This window comes from Talpa europaea (genome assembly GCF_964194135.1).
Source record: "Talpa europaea genome assembly, chromosome: X".
In the NCBI taxonomy this organism is placed as follows: domain Eukaryota; kingdom Metazoa; phylum Chordata; class Mammalia; order Eulipotyphla; family Talpidae; genus Talpa; species Talpa europaea.
The window spans coordinates 4,673,057-4,690,146 of record NC_140081.1 but is presented as its reverse complement, the minus strand read 5'-3'; the positions used below and the strand labels follow the sequence as shown (position 1 = coordinate 4,690,146).

Here is a 17,090-nt window from a genome sequence, read left to right as displayed (position 1 = left end):
GCTGTGCTGCTCAATGTTCCTGGGGCTCCCGGCGCGGAGGAAATCAAGAACTCAGAAGCGGGCTTTCAGACCACAGAGAAAAACCAAAATCAAACAGCCCACTTGAGAGCTTCCTACGTGGCTAACATCGGGAGGTAATATCTGGGATCCCAAAGAGCAGGCCCGGCAATAAAACATGCCGAAGGAGGAACAGTTTGAGACATCCACTCGAGCAGCCTCACACACATCGCCTCTCAGCACTGAGTCTCCCCTGCTCCTTTTCCTTCAGCTGTTCATCGCTTTCCCTGCAATTTTCTCGAAGGGGGATAGCTTTTTTTATATTCCCCATACAATTGCAGCCCCCCCATTCTGACCCCAATCCCTCCCCTCCCGCCCCCGCCCCCCTAAAAGTGTCTCTGGTTCATAGTTTTTTGTTGATTTTGATTTTCACTTTCTTATAGTTATTCATTTTCCTGGTCCCTTATTTAAGTTTTCTAGATTCCTGCTATGAGTGAGACCATCCGGGATTTTTCTTTTTCTTTCTGGCTTATTTCGCTGAGCATGATCCCTTCCAGCGCCATCCATGGTGCTGCAAACTGCACGTGTTTATCTTTTTTGCATGCTGAGTAATATTCCATGGTATATATGGACCACATCTTCTTGATCCAGTCATCTATTTTTGGGCATTTGGGCTGTTTCCAAAGCTTAGCTATTGTAAACAGTGCTGCTATAAACATAGGGGTGCAGGTGCTCTTTGGAATTGATGTTTCTGTGTCCTTTGGGTAAATACCTAGGAGTGGAATTGCTGGATCCTATGGAAGCTCTATGTTTAGTAGGTCCAGAAATCTAAGGGGATAGCTTTTTAAAAATTCTATCCATTCACTGAACATCACTGTCTTCTCAGGGTCAGCCTCATGCAAGAAAAACATCCCTGTAGGTTTCTTATGTAAAGCCAGCATCCCAGCTGACACCACTCCCCAGAGCACGGAGCTGCTGCGTCCGCCACCCAACAGCACCCGGGCCCTTGACATCAATTTCAGACAGGCACGCGCTGGGAAAAGTTGCTCATGACGGGAACACTGTAGCTGAAAGCAGGCCCATGTAACCTCATGGTTTATCTAATTGTCCCCCAGTAACCCAAACTTTTCAAATAACGCAAACCTTTGGGGAAAATCACATTATGGGTTATAACAGTTTTTCCTCCTTCCTGCCTTTGTTCCTTGATTATCACGAGTAGGAGAAAGGTCGGCTGCCCCGTTGCGGAGAAGGAGCTGACTTTTATACTTTAGGTCCTAATTAATTACCTGTGTTGGTGATTTATTGCTCAAAGGAATAAAGCGAAGGGGTGTTTCAGCGCTGCTGTTTGCTTGAAGAAGCCACTGCAAATCGCACTGTTAGCACTAATGGGTCTGTGGGTTGACTGACTCACATCACAGGAGGGACTTCATTCCACTGACTTGCCACAGCAGCGGCGTGTGTGAGCCTGGCGTAGGGAGCGGGATGGGGAGGAGAGATCAGTGGGGCAGGGAAAGGAAGACCAGAACCCCAGGGAGTCCAGGAAGAATCAGAATGTTTGGGATGGTGGTGCTGGGGCGGCCGGCACACTAGATGGTGGCCCGTCTGCTCCCGTGAGTTCCCAATCACCAAGGGCTGGCAGAGAGCGTGGCCCTGGAGCAGACACCAGTATTGTCCTTTGGCGATGTAATAAAGCGACAGTGTGGGCAGATGAGCATTCAGCAGATGAGATGGACACTGAAGCCTTGGTGGCGGGCGTGCAGACCGTGTAGCAATTCAGGGGAGCAGTCCGGCACTGCTTGGGAAATGTCAGTGTCACCGACACTATGACCGGCTATGACACCCTGGTTTCCATCACGAATGACCACTGGCCTTGAAAGGCCGTGAACAAGGTTGTTCCTGCAGCAGAGCTGTGGAGGTGAAGTGCTGGAAGCGAGCGGGGCAACTCTTGTGACATGGAAGCATGAGCACGCGCAGCGTGGGACGGGGCAGGAAGAGAGAAGTTTAGATGTGTGTACAGCTACTTGGGCCAAACGTAAAAATGTGGTGAAGGGAAAAGGAAATGATATCTACTGCAGCACCATTCACAAGAGCCCTTTCATGCATAAAGATCCCATGATTACATTGGGCCTCTCTGGATAATCCAGGCTAACCCTTCCACCCTTAACTGAATCAGATATACAATGCCACAGGTCCTGGGGATCAGGATATGGACGTCCTTGGGGCCGTCACTACTCTGCCTAGTGCAGATGCTAGCCTTACTAGTTATCTAGTGCTGGAAAACCACGTACGTTATCTCAGCATTTCTGCGAGTCAGAAATACGAGCATGGATTAGTAACTTGCTTGTCTTGTCCAGTTCCTTCATGAGGCTCAGTGATGGCCATGACTGGGGTCTCCTCTGAAAGCTCAGTTGGGAAGGATCCACTTATAAGCACACTTCTGTGGTTGTGGGCAGATTAAGTTCCCACTTGGGCTGTTACGAGCCCCTCCATTCCTTGCAGGCCGGCGGCAAGATGGTCACCCTCAGTTCCCTGCCACATGGGCCTTCCCAACCTAGCAATTTGCTTCATCAAAAACAGCGAGAGAGTCTGCTAGCAAAGTGGAAGCTACACATGCAACAACCACAGGAGTGACATCCATCACCTGCCATATTCTATTGGTTAGAAGCTGGTTATAGGTACCGCCTGGGTTAGAGGAGCAGGAACGCCATAGCTGTGAGGACCCGGAGGCAGGGACCATCGGGCCTTTGGGGCCCAGTCTCAGACTGGGGGCCATCTTAGCCTCTGTCTGCCACACTAGCAGAGAGATCTGTAGCCAAGGAAGCTCTAAGCTTCTCAAAAGAAGTTCTATCCATGACTCTACCTTTCACAGAAATTGTTTTCTGTCATGATTATCAGGAAAATGATTGCTCAATACACCTTGTTAATTTTAAAATGGGAACCATTTTTCAAAATATGTCTATTATATTTATGGCATTGAAAGTCTTTGTGTCTATATTAATTCTCTGCAAATTGCCTGAAACATAACCTAGATTGATTCTAATTTTACCACTTAATGAATAAATGAAGTTATTTGAAACGAAATAAAATATTCCAATATGTTATTTATCATTAGGACTGGGGATGTGCTTTCCTTCAGTTTCCTCTCATCCATAATTGTCGCATTACAACAGCTCGGCAAGAATGAACTCTGCGATGTTTTGGATTCCTGAGAATTCCCAACCCTAAGATCCTAGGAAGAAAAACAAATATCTACATCATTTAAAAAGTCATTTGAAAATCACTTCACTGGAAAGAGAAGACTGGAAAATGGAAGATGCCACATACAACTAATCAGATAAGTTCTTTTTACGAAGGCCTGCTAGAGACTTTTTAAAAATCCAGTTGAAAGCACAGAAGTATCATTTCATAATAAATTCCAAGTGAATTTTCTACTTTTGACAAGTAATTTCAACTTGCAGTGCCAATATTTTTTAAATGGATAAATTTGTTAAAAACATTTTAATCTTTGAATCAGCGCTGACCTGCCAAAGAAAATATACAACCTGCCTAAACCGCTCCTATCAAATTTGTCTTAAATTTCTTTCTTCATTTCTTTTTTTTTTTTTTTTAGAGGCATGTTTTATTTATTTATTTGTTTGTTTGTTTTGTTTATACATGCACTGGGTACAGTCAGAAGCGCGGGAGGGTGAGAGAATTCACCAGAGCCAGAGCGGGGAGCAGAGCAGGCAGAAGGACCGAAGTACACTGCTGAGGGGAGCAGCGGGCAGCAGGAGAGGTCTGCGCGCCATGTGGGACCCTCCTCAGGTGGCCGGGGAGCAGCCGGGGATCGAACTGGCGCCGCAGAGGCCGCAGGCAGCTTCGCAACCCAGCGCTCAACCGCTGCGCCACCGGGGAGGCCCTCTTTCTTCATTTCTTAACAAAAATCTTTTCTTTACTCTTTTAAAATTATTTTACTTTTTTTTTATACTTATGATTACAATTTTATGTAGTGAAAGGATACAAGTCTAAATCAGCCAAGGAAGAAGATGCATAGGCCAGAGTCCAGGCCAGGTCTAGAAAAGTCTCTTCTTATCCTTTCATGATGGAGAGGCCCTTGACTCAGGTTTGGGGTGATGGGTCATGCCTTGGGATCACACCTCATTTTCAAATTTCATTGGATGTGATTCTGTTGCAGTTAGCAAAGCAATGGGAAGAAGCAGCTCAGATTCTAACCAGGCGTGTGCTATTAAGATCCCTTTCAACAATGAGGCCAAAGGTGGAGTTCTCTCTTTCTCTCTCTTTCAAGTGGCATGCCTTGGCACCTTTCTTTAACTGACTTTCTCATTTTTTTTTAAGATTTATTTATTTATGCTTACAAGAGCTGGGGCACAGGCCAGAGGTGGGGGGAAGTGAGAGGATTCACCAGAGACAGAGTGGGGAACAGAACGGGCAGATCTACTGAAATACACTGCTGAGGGGAGCAGCAGGCAAGACAGGAGAGGTCTGCTGCACCATGTGGGTTGCTCCCTGTCTGGCTGGAGATCGAACTCGTGCTGCAGAGGCTGCGGATTGCTTCATAGTGCGGTGCTTAACCCCTTGTGCCACCAGGGAGCCCCTGACTTTCTCATTTTATACTGACATGATTTTAGTGGTGCAAACATAATCATATTGCCACGTGCTGTCTCTTGGAGACCAACTGAAGAGATCCTTCAATCAGCTCAGGGAGTTGGAATTTAACAGCATTGTGAAGAACACTGAGATTCCTTCAGAGACTAGGAAGACAAAACAAAACCCAAAGGAAAGAGCTAAAATAGATAGGAAGTTATTTATGTCAAAAGTGTAAAGTATTGCAGTTAACTGTAAGATTTTAAATTTCAAAAGTGGCAGCAAGTAATCTATGAAGGCTAAAATTTAGGCTCTTAAAAAGCAAAATAAAGAGGCAATTTAGGGCTCTATATGAAAGGCTCTTGTAAATTCTAAAACAACATTCTAACATAACTCAAAAGAGGGACGTGCATCATTTTTGCTTGGAAAGACAGGTGGCACGACACAGAGACGTTTGAACTGTCTTCTAAGGTAAATACATGCACATGGAAGGGGCTTTCTTCCTGCACTTCAGAGTTCTTCAAAGAGATTAGAAAAATACTCTCTTCTGGGAACCTGGTGCATCTCAGCGCTTGCATTCTCTGCTGCTGGGAGCTTCTGTTCATGGAAATAAATGCTGATGGACAGCGTTTCTATAGCCATTCTTTACTCGGAAGAGCCTTTTCTCCACCCTAGGGTATTGTGAAGCCACTGGGAGCCTTCTATTTTCTCTTCCTAGCTGAACCTGGAGATGTGAAAAGAGCACTAAGATTTTTTGGGTGTGATCACCAGCCATAGTGGAGCGTCAGCCTAGTCAACTGCTGGCAAAGTGGGAGGAAATAATGCTGCCCTTATTTTGAGAAAAGTTGCCACAGGACGACTTGGAAGGGGGTTTAGCACTCCATCTAGTTGACCTTTCCAACACTCGGAATAGAGATTGTAATTATCCGCAGCATCAATTCCTAGCAGGTACTGAAATCATTAGCTGGAGAGAGTGGAAAAGGCTAGCAAATGACCAAGCATTCAGAAAAGGTCAACACATTAACGCGAAGTGTGATCTGTCACGGACGTTAGGAAGCACTTAATCGGTACCCATTGTTGCTGGACCTTGCCTTTACCTTGAAAGCTGCAAAAGGAGGAAAGGGGTTGTCATTTCTCAGTTGTGTTCAGGGAACGCTAAGGCAGAAAATGAGCATAATGAAGCCACCACAGTTATCAGGGCCACAAAGACGAGAGATGGATCAGAGTTTACTTGTCTAGAAGCACTGACTTGGCTTCTACCAAGTCTGCAATGTGTCACTCACCCACCACCATCTTTGCCCTTGAGTGAGGGGCTATACTACTAAGTAAAAAGTCCCCCTGTTTGGTAGTTCAAAGGAAAATGAACAGAACTGAAGGCCTGGCGAAGAGCTCATCCTGAAAGACTGGATGATTTCACTGCTCCTCATTCCCCAGCTGTGATATGGAGGCTCCAAAGCTGACCCTCCAAAGCTGCACCTCAGGGAGTCACACCCCTGGGTGGTCTCCCCCTCCTTGAGTCTGGACTGTTCTGTGACTTGCTTTTGACAAACAGAATATTGTGGAAGTGACCTCCAGGCCTTGGCTAGAAGAATCCTTTAGAAGTCTTGCAGCATTGACACATGCCCTTTGCAATGCTCAATCTGAGAAGCTAGCTGCCATGGAAGAAGTCCAAAGCCCCATGAGCACCATGTTTTACACCACGCATGAAACACACGAGGAAGCTAGCCATGTGGAGAAGCAGTGTGGCCAGAGGGAGATTTGCCCTGCCAGCCACATGTGCATCAGCTATCCCTGTCCAGGCAACAGCACAGGATGAAGGGCGCCATCATGGATGCCAGCCCAAACAAGCCTTTAGACGGCTCCAGCCTGGCTGCCCTTTAACTGCAGCCACACGAGCGACCCCAGTGAGGAATCATCTGAGCCCAGACAACCCAGGGAATCAGGAGAGATCCACCATTAAGCATGATGATTGTTGGGGGGGGGGCAATAGAAAATGGGAGTATCATCTCCCCATAAAGAGGTGAACAAAGGGGTTCATGCTTTAAAACTGAACCTGTTTTCCTGACCAAGGAAGGGAAAGTATCCGATCTAATGTTTCTCCAGAATGCGGGGAGCTATGCTTAAAACTCAGGTGTCTTACGCAAACATATGTGGATGTGTGGAGAAGGTGAGCTCTCTGCTGGAGGCAGGGCGGTGGAACTATAATGTTCATGATAGACATTTGGAGACCAGAGTGAAGGGGAAAAGATCAGTCAACTTAGAGGGCAGGAGAAGACCCAATCAGAGTGTTGCAGTAAAAATGCTTCACTCAAAGAAATCTGAGAGTCCTATTGGTAGCACATTGTGGAGTATACATTTGAACTTCGCAGAGAAAGGGTTAAAGTACACAGTAATTTTAGGTTTAGAATTACATAGCTTACATGCAACCAACGACTTGAATGTAAACCTGGGGAGAAACCAGAATTCCTTGCAAAGTTTAATTCACATTTTACTGAATATATTTAAGGTGTAGGCTGTGCTTTTCTTTGTGAAGAATATTAGGCCATTAGGTTGAAAATCCATGTAATTGATGCAGTAATTATCAAAATTAAAGTTTTAATGAAACTATCTCATTCCAAGCCCTGTATCTTACTGTATTTTTCAAACCTTCACAGTAAAATTTCAGGTTAGGCACTTTGGATTTGGAAACTGCTGCTAAGAGAATTTTATTTGCATATGATATTTGTTTTTAGTTTGACCTAAATCTTTTGTCCATTTGATTCATTTTTTTGTTGAATGAATGCTGTCTTTGGCCTTTGACCTACTTACCTTTAACTAATGGACGAAACTGGTATTTATGTTTAAGGGCAGCAGGATCCCTCGAGATAAAAAGTACATCATTTTATATACCTGCATGATACTAAAGAGCTCTCACTCTATCCAGCAGGAGTTTACTGAGTGTCTAGCCAGGCAAGTATTTCAGTTGCATCAGTGCCTCTCAGTGGGGAATGATTTTGTCTGGAGACATTCATGGTTATCACAACTATAGGGGTGCCACTGGGACCTTGAGGGCAGGGATGCTACTAAACACCCCCCAGCACACAGGACAGTCCACTGAAATGGGAGAATTTTTCACCTACAATGTCAGTAGTGGTGAGACTGAAAAACCTGGGGCTCTACAGATATATTCCCCAAGGACACCCATTTCCTGACTTCCAGAAGAGTGAGACTCCATTTGGAACATGACAGCAATATGCTCACATAGCCTGAACTATTATTTCTCTTCTTTCACTCAATATTACATTTGAGTCACTGTGGAATGTACCAAAATTTCTTTATCCATTTTACTACTGATGTACATTTGGGAGGGTATTCAATTTGGGGCTGGAAAGAATTGTGTTGCTATTAACATTCCTGCAGATGTCTTTGGTGAATACCTGTATGCATCTCTGCTTGGTATAGACCTAGGTTGGAAGCGCAAGGTCCTAGGTATTACAGTGTTCAGGCAGAGACCCAGTTATTTTGGGCTATGTCTTTCCTTCCCACCTCATGACATGTGCATCTCTTTAATTCTACATGTTCTTTTATTCTTCCTAGTGTCTGACTGAGCTCCTTTCTATTGTGCTGGTATTGGACCAAGTCACTGTCCATTCATACACGTCGTCATCTAAAAACATTCTCAGGTGCTATTATGGCTGAAAGACATCATGTTGAATAAGCAGTTGATTTCTGTCTACAAAGGAAGGGCTGGAGAAGAATATCTTGAGGTAACTTAGAAGTAGTTAAAGCTTTGTCTGCTGAGTGAGGGGTGCAAGGAAGCCTGAGCATGCCACAGTCAATGCACCCTAATGAAGTAGGACAAACTATCTCAAAATGGTTGGGAGCCCCGAAGTCCTGATGAGCAGCTGGTAACAATCCATTGTCATCACAGCGAGTTGGGAAAGAAGCAGCTAATTCACATCTTCTCATTCATCTCTGTCTGCTTTGACATGCTTCCAGTAGGAAAGAATTCTTTCCATCTTCTTTTTCATCCAGAAGAGGAGCTTGCACTCAATGAGTGGCTCTCAAACTGGTCCACACAACCTCCTGAGACAGGGGCACATGCCAGTGGGTAGAACTCGGGACATCCCTGTGTCTTCTGTGGTGGAGAAACCCCCCACTGCTGTATGCACTGGGATTATGAGTTAGGTTTCTGTTGAAGAAACGGTTCTGTTCTACGGGCCTCCCTGGTGGCCTAGGGGTTCACTCTCAGCATATCATAGCAATGGCCCACACAGATGGCATGAGTTCGATCCCTGGCCAGGGAGCTGACCCACATATGGGGCAGCAGTCCTCTCCTGTCTCCCCGCTGCTCCCCGCAGCAGTGTATTTCAGTAGATCCGCCTGTTCTGCTCCCTACTCTGTCTCTGGTGAAACCTCTCACTTCCCCCCACCTCTGGCCTATACCCCAGCTCTTCTATGCAAAATAAATAAAATCTTTAAAAAAGGGATTCCTTCTAAAAGCAAGTATGAAAACCAGTGTATACAAGGATTACTACTAATTCTTTAAATTCCAACAGGTCTTAGTCTGCTCTCTTTTCCTGAATTTCCATGATGTTTCCCAGCATCCTCGTCAAAGCTAAACTTCTTTACTCAATGAGAAGTAAAGATAAAACATGTTTTATTGGATTTGGCTGTTTTGCTATTCTTTCCATTGTGAGGACACCATAACATTGCTCGCTATTTTCAATGGGAAATGTAGAGCATTTCAGTGATAATCACTACACCCTGAGAGCTGGGGAATATTATTATCCTCTGTTACTGATAAGGAAATGAGGCCCAGAAATATTAAAGCACTTTTAGTACAGTTGCATGGCTACAAAGTGGAGAACAGGATCCATACAACTCCAGAAACTACATTTTATTTTTTATTTATTTATTTATTTTTATTTTTTTAAATAATAAATTTTATTTTTATATTCCCCATACAATTGCAGCCCCCCCATTCTGACCCCAATCCCTCCCCTCCCGCCCCCGCCCCCCTAAAAGTATCTCTGGTTCATAGTTTTTTGTTGATTTTGATTTTCACTTTCTTATAGTTATTCATTTTCCTGGTCCCTTATTTAAGTTTTCTAGATTCCTGCTATGAGTGAGACCATCCGGTATTTTTCTTTTTCTTTCTGGCTTATTTCGCTGAGCATGATCCCTTCCAGCGCCATCCATGTTGCTGCAAATGGCATGTGTTTATCTTTTTTGAATGCTGAGTAATATTCCATGGTATATATGTACCACATCTTCTTGATCCAGTCATCTATTTTTGGGCATTTGAGTTGCAGAAACTACATTTTAACCATGGAGGCCTCGGTCCCAGATCTTCACCCTCCCCATATGCTTTATGTAACTTTGCCACCTCCTATTCGAGTTGACATTCACTTGCTAGACTTTGGGTTGGGCCCATGACCTGTTGGTTAATGAAATAGGTACGAACAACACAGGGTGTCAGGTCAATGTCAGAGCTTTATCTTTTAGAGGATCAAATCCTGACCCACTTCCTAGCGGCACACCTGTATGAATTACTTGAGCACTCCATGCCTCAGTGTCTGCATGTGGAGGATGGTGATAATTATAGCAACCATTTCATAGGACAACTGTGAATTAAATGAATGCAAAATTTCCTGTGCATGGTAGACACTCAAGTGTGCACCTGCTTGCCCACTCTCACTCCCTCTGCAGCCCCGGTACCCATCACAACCTAGCCAGCCTCCTGGCCTAAAGAGAATGCGACCTGTGGAACAGACCTGCTCAGATCAGCAGAGCCTTCCCAACCAGTTTCCAGATGCATGAGAAAGAAATGCTATTTCTAGACATGAATGGGCCACTATTACATGATTCCACTTATAGGAAAGATCTGGAATAGGCAGATTCAGACAGAACGTAGATTAGAGGTTACCAGCTGCTAGAAGGGGTGGTGGGGGGAGTGAGAGATTTTCCTTAATGGGCACAGTGTTGCTGTTTGGGTTTAATCAAAGATTTTGTGGAGAGTAGAGATGGTTGTACAGCATTGTGAGCAGAATTAATGCCTCTGAATTGAACACTTAGAATTGTTTAAAATGGCAAATTTTATGTTCTATATAGTTTACTCCCTACCCCCAAAGGAATGCCACTGAGGTCCGGCGGTTATGTGTTATGAAGCGACCTTGGACGGATCCGGCCCCATCTAAAAGCAGGGCAGGTCTGACAGAGACAGAAGAACAAGGCTTGGCGGTAACGGCGAATATGAACAAGAGAAGAAACAGGAGAAGGAAGAGGAGGAGATGGCAGATTCAGCAGCTGGTCTGTTGAACGAAATCTCTCCATATTGAACCTAGATGAGGTTGTGGTCGAGGAAGGAGACTGTTGGGGCAGCGAGGAGAGACCATTCACAAGTGGCGCAAGCCACTGCAGGGTCGCTCCCCAGAGACACTGCTGCTGTGGGGCATGTGAGCTGACTGCAGGAATTCAGTGAGCTGGAAAGAATTTGGCAACATTAAAAAACTTGAAGCCAATACAAATTCGGAGCCTGAAAGACTGGAAGCGACTAGAAAGAGACAGGTAGTGTCACCTGCCAAGTTGAAGCTGTTAGAAACAATAGTTCATATCCCGAGTCAACTCATTAAAAAAAAAAAAATCACACTCTTATGCAATTCAAATCAATTTGCTCTGACAGTTGCTTTCCATTTCTCTCTTAGCTCAGAGGATATTTATGTTTGCCTCTGCTCTCTTTTGGCACTTACGTCACCTTCTGTTCACCAGTCCTGCCGTGTTCTCACAATACAGGGGTTTCATATATTTTTAAAAGATAAAATTAAACAGAGGCCCGGAGACTGTAATGGACTACGTGGTGCAATCACAAATGGGAGGTGGCAGTTGAGGCCTTTTTTATACATATGTCGAGGGGCTAAAATTATTCAAGAAATGAGGTGTTAGCTAAAAGGCTCAGCATCAAGCCACGTGACTGCAAAATAGAAGTAGTAGTAATAATAATAATAATAATAATAATAATGATCATCACCACCATAATAACAGGCCTGTTCTGAGGATTGTTGTGAGGACAAATCATAGACGGGTGAACCGCTTTTAGTATCTTGGAGAAAGGTGTTATGTAAATCCCACTTCTTTTTCTTTTCATTAGTTTCCCTTGAAGACTGCCAAAAAAAAAAAGAAGAAGAAGAAAAATTCTGGTGGGTGGATGAGAGCAGGGATTGAGGGAGGAAAGGGAGAGAAAATAATTCAAGGAAGCAAGTGATAGAAGTACCCCTTGGCCATTGCATTTGCTGGGCTAAGTCTACGTAGCCACACCGCTGATGGAGGGGGAGCGACAGCGTCTGGTTCTTCTCTAGGAAACACCTGCATTTTACGTCATGGTGCTAAGAGCATCCTCGCTGTTCAGTTAACATGCCTATTGCCGTTAGGCCGTGGTTTTGCTCCATGTTCTTACCACCCACTAGAAGCTTCTTCCCAGGAAATTCTGAAGGCCTGGTCCCAAGGGCAAATGCCCTGTGCTCCAGGACAGGTGGGTGTCAGTAGCAGTGGGTGAAGCTGTGCCAATAGCGGAGCACTGCAGAAGGCAAGGCTGAACATCAGCTGACTGCAATCCAGAGTGAGAGTTGAATTCCTGCGTTGGCCTCCACGGACAGCATTGACTTTGTCGGGCGAGATGACAAGGAGAAGTGTATGGCTTTCCTGGCAACCAACACTCGGATTTTTTTCAAATTAACTCATTAGGGCCTCCCTGGTGGCACAAGGGGTTAAACACCACACTAGGAAGCAATCCGCAGTCTCTGCAGCACGAGTTCGATCCCTGGCCGGCAAGGGAGCTACCCACATGGCGCAGCAGACCTCTCCTGTCTCGCCCGCTGCTCCCCTCAGCAGTGTACTGCAGTCAATCTGCCTGTTCTGTTCCCTACTCTGTCTCTGGTGGATCCTCTCACCCCCCACACCTCTGGCCTGTACCCCAGCTCTTGTATGCATAAATAATCTTAAAAAAAAACCCAAATTAACTCATTAGAGAGACATGTTGGAGGAAAGGAACTTTTTTTTTTTTAATCAGGAAGTGGCACGCCTCCTGCCTCCTTCCCTCAGTCTGTTTGTAAGTGACGTGAACCACTCCTCTGAGATACGCTGCTCACGCCACTTTCCTTTCAACATACTTTAATGGCTCCAGTTGCACCTCAGATTCCAGTAAGATGCCAGGCTTTTACTCCCAGTAGGGGACACCCAGTCACTCTATACTTCACTTACATTTCAGCTTTAAAGGCCACCTGAATTCATTCCACAAGTGTTTGACAAGCCCCTACCAGGCATCGGGGATGGTTCTAGGCTAGAGGGTTCTGGTAAGGAAAACAGGAAATAACCCCTGCCAGTCTGGGGTTGCCATTCTGTGGAGTCACCTGGGATGTGGGCACTTGTGCAGAGGATGGTGTGGCTGGTTGGGGCTGGGCTGGCGCGACTCCCTTGCACCCTTGGGCGGGACATGCAGAAATGAAATGGGTCTCCCCAGAGACACAAAGCTGCTCTCCTTTTCAGTTGAAGAGCCCCCATAGCACTAGAGCTGTGTTGTTCAACCTCCCGCACTTAAAGCTTCCTGTGACCTTTTCTTCAAGGACAAATGACAAGCCACCTCTTTCCTCAGCACTCTCGGGAGTCACTCCTTTGAAGTCCCCCCATTTGCTCCAGGCCCACCCACCTCAGACCAGCCGACCACACCCTCGGCAGCTCTGCAGGGAGAGGTGGGAGGAAAGACTCCGCCTTTCCCTACAGGAAAAGAGGGCAGAAACAGGGGGAGGAGAGAAACAGGCTGCTTGGCTACCTGGAGTATTATGGCCTGCGCCATGTTCCTCAGAAGGCTCCACAGAGCGAGCTTTCTAAGCTGAGAGGGATGAGGTGACATTCTCAGAGGGGCCGCCTGTGTACTGACGATCGAGTTCACCTCACTGTTGGAGAGACTGAGGCGAGCGCGGCACAGCCAGCATTTCCCATGTCTTCCCTCCGGCCTGTTGGGAACTCGGTGTCATCAGCCCCGGAGAGGTGAAGGCAGAGCCTCCGGCAGTGGAAGTCCTCTGAGTTCCGGCCCAGAAGTAGGAAACAAGTCCTCCTGTGCGCCAGTTCATCACTCCAACTGCAGGAGGGCCCCGGGCTGCGGGCACAGCTGAGGGGCAGGGGCGGGGGCCTAGTGGCAGGAGGAAGCAGGAGGAGGCGCGTGGGGTGCTCCGCAGAGCGCCCGCCGCCATCGTCGTCACTGAGGGCTACTGTCCTTGCGATTGTTAATCCCGGGCCCGGCCCGGGGGAGAGCGTGCAGGAAGGTGCAGGAGGATGCAGAGGCGCGCCCCGCCCCGTGGCGGAGCTGGCTCATTTCCCGGTCACGGAAAATGAGGGTGCCACCACTGGGGGTGCGCATGAGGCACGTGGTATGTTCTCAAAGCTTCTGTCTGAGCTCACCATGCCTGAGGTTCTGAGAGAAACCCCCCTGGAGCTGACAGGGCGCGCAACTGCTCTCACCGTGACTCAGGGAAGCCCGGGACTGCGCAGGGTTTCTAAAGCAGGACCCAGATTCGTGTTCAGGGTGCGGTCTGCAAGGATGGGGTTTGGTCTCCTGGGCTTGACAATCTTTCTCTCTCAGGCCCTGCACGTCATGTGGCACCGTCTCTGGCCTGGGGTGTGCGCGCCAACCGCTACGGTCCCCGTGGCAGATGGCAAGGGAGCACTGGCCACCATCTGAATTCAAGTCATCTCCCATTTATTCTCATCACTGACTGCGCCAAGCCTGGGTCGGGCTGCTTGACCCTCATCATCTCTAATCTTTAAACTAATTCTGCAAGGTAGGTTTCAATATTTCCACTTTACATGTGAGGAAATAGGCTTACATGTTAAGCATTTTATCCAAGGCCACAAAGCTCACTGGAGGAAGAGCCAAGAATCAAGCTCTGTCCATGGCGAAGTCATTATCGGTACTCAGAGGCCCTGATCTCAAAGCTTGGCCTTTTTCTACTGGCCCATTAGAGCAGCACAATAACAATCCATGCTGTGTTCGTCTTTATGGGTGCAAAGCATCTTCCAATATTTCCTTTATTCTCCATATTGCCACTGACAGGTAGGATCACTCTCCCCACTCGCTAGATGGTTGAACCGTGGCACAGAGAGGCCAAGCAATCAGTCTACTTCACTTGTCAGGGCAAGATATGACAGTTGTAAAGCAGCACTACTGCCCATGTCTTAGAGACACAGAATGGGGAGAACAACTAAAACTTGCGGGACAGAGGAGGGTCATTGGTGGGGAACATGAAGAAGGCAGCTTTTGAGCTGAATCTTGAAGCGAAGGTCAAGGAAAAGGTTTCCTGGAGCACTGAAGGTGAATACAGTTCTCCAGGAAGGACTGCTTTGAGTCCAGCTAGGGGATAATGCATTTCCCAGAGTGGTTAGGATACAAGGTGGCTCTTGAGAGAGAGAGAGAGAGAGGTGGGAAAGCAAGACCAGGGAGAGCAGAGAAAAAGCCTGTTGCTGCAAAAAATCCTGGTGTGAACACTCTAGGGGGAGGCGTTACGGAGCAGAAGGATGATGGGTCATGGCTGGCACAGGAACCCAAGGGGAGGTACAGGTGAAAATTGACAAGTATGAGAGCAATTGAGTGGTTAGTAGATGTTGTACAGCAAGGAAATCTCCAGAATGCCTGTTGTCACTATAAGAATTTAGAAGAAAGCCATGAAATTTTTTCAGAAGGAAGCCAGACGTAAGAATAAAGGTTTTTAAAACTACGCATGCAAATTTGGATGTCATTCATTCATTCATTTCCCGCCCCCCCCCATTCAAGAAATATTTAGGTACCGGGGGCCACGCTAGGCTACAGGAACAGGAAGGCCACAGTCTAACCAACAGACAAACGTAAAGCAACGAAAGCATCACGCAGATGCACAGAGGGTACAGAGAGGCATGTAGGGCATGGGGTCAACTCTGCCCAGGGAATGCGTGGAGAATGACATGCTCAGGGAGGCATTTGCACAGCAGGAGGGATTTCAACTGGTCTTGAGGAGGAGTTTGCTGGGTGGGCAAGGAAATGAAAGACCTCTCAGGTGGTGGGGATGACACACCCAAAGGAAACAAGCTAGACAGGAACATGGTGCAGTGGGGGCTGCTGGGAATCTGGTAATGCCACACCAGATCATAGAGGGTCTTGAAGCCATGCAAGGAGCATGCATTCTCTCAGATTTGGTGGCCCTGAAGCGGGTGCTTTAAGCAGGGGACGGATACATCCGTTTTGCAGTTAAAGGTTCACCCAGGCAACGGCGCGGGCAAATATCAGGGGCACGGGGAAAAGGTGACCCAGGGACGAGGCTATTGCTGCATCCCAGGTCAGGTGGCACAATGGCTTCAAGATCTAGAAATGGTGATGAAGAGCAAGGGAGATTTAACCGCAATTGGCGGGGAGCCTGTGTTCAGAGACCTCACATTATGAATGGTGCCCAAAAATGCAAAGGTAAACACACAGATCAGTGAAATGGAGTCTACGTAGTATGTTGTTTGGTCTAATGTTGTTAAGATGTAGCTGGGGGTTCCCAGGTGATCCTGAGGGTTAATGATCGTAGTCACTACCTCCCAGCTACACGTGTCAGAGTTAGAAGTACGCAGAGCTCCACTAGGATCCAACATGTACTTGAATATCAACAACAGGGCAGTGGTAAGTCTCTGAACTCTTGTTCTAGCTGGTAACGTCCACATGCATGTTAGAGAGAGGGTGAGCGCAAAAGAAAGAATTACTATTTTTAATGTTGGCAAGAATAGAGACAATGTCACTGAAGAAGCTGTAATTCAAAGACAGCACATTCAGAAACTGCTTGTAAACAGCTACAGGAAAAAAAAAATGTACCTTCTTACCAGGAGGAAACATCAGATTAAGGAGGGTCTATAATTCCAGCATAGCTCACCTGAAACAACAGCCCAGATCTCAGAAAACCCAGCAGTGCTCTAATTCTCTTTGAAAGTTGACAGATTTCCAGTCAACCCTGAGAATATTTTCATTGATGGAAAGAGGTTGTAGGGTTTATACTAAAATTTTGAAGTGTGCCTTCCATATGAAAAACATTTATAAATATATCAGTGGCTATAATTTATCCACGGCAAGGCAGAGAAATTCCATTTTCCTGTCTATTGGGAAATATAGCTTTGAACATGAACTTGGATCACACTGACTTGCAGCTGAATTCTGAGACCTTTTTGCTTTGTATTAACAGGGTTTATAGTCTGCATTTGGGCTGACTATATGAAAAAAGTGTTTTACTCACAAAAGCTATCCCATTACTACCTGAAGAATGCTAGAAAGATTACTTTTCAGAAGCAGGTACCCTTTGTATCCATCCATACCTACATGTATGTGGCTATGTATTTAATTTGGGTTAAACACAAAGAAAAAACAAGCTAACAAATAGACGTAGTTTCCTTGCATGTCCCTTGAAATAATAAGATTAGAGTTTTAGCAGCGTACCGCTTTTTTATTCTTTCTACTTGCAAAGCTATGAAGA

General features: G+C 46.2%; 1 protein-coding gene across 3 annotated transcripts in view; it reads right to left on the bottom strand.

Moving 5' to 3' along the window:
- The window catches only part of FRMPD4 (FERM and PDZ domain containing 4), a gene marked incomplete at both ends in the record, with an annotated part of 645,593 nt that overhangs the window by 42,847 nt on the left and 585,656 nt on the right, over window positions 1-17,090 (bottom strand). The gene's annotated exons all lie outside the window — the stretch shown is intronic.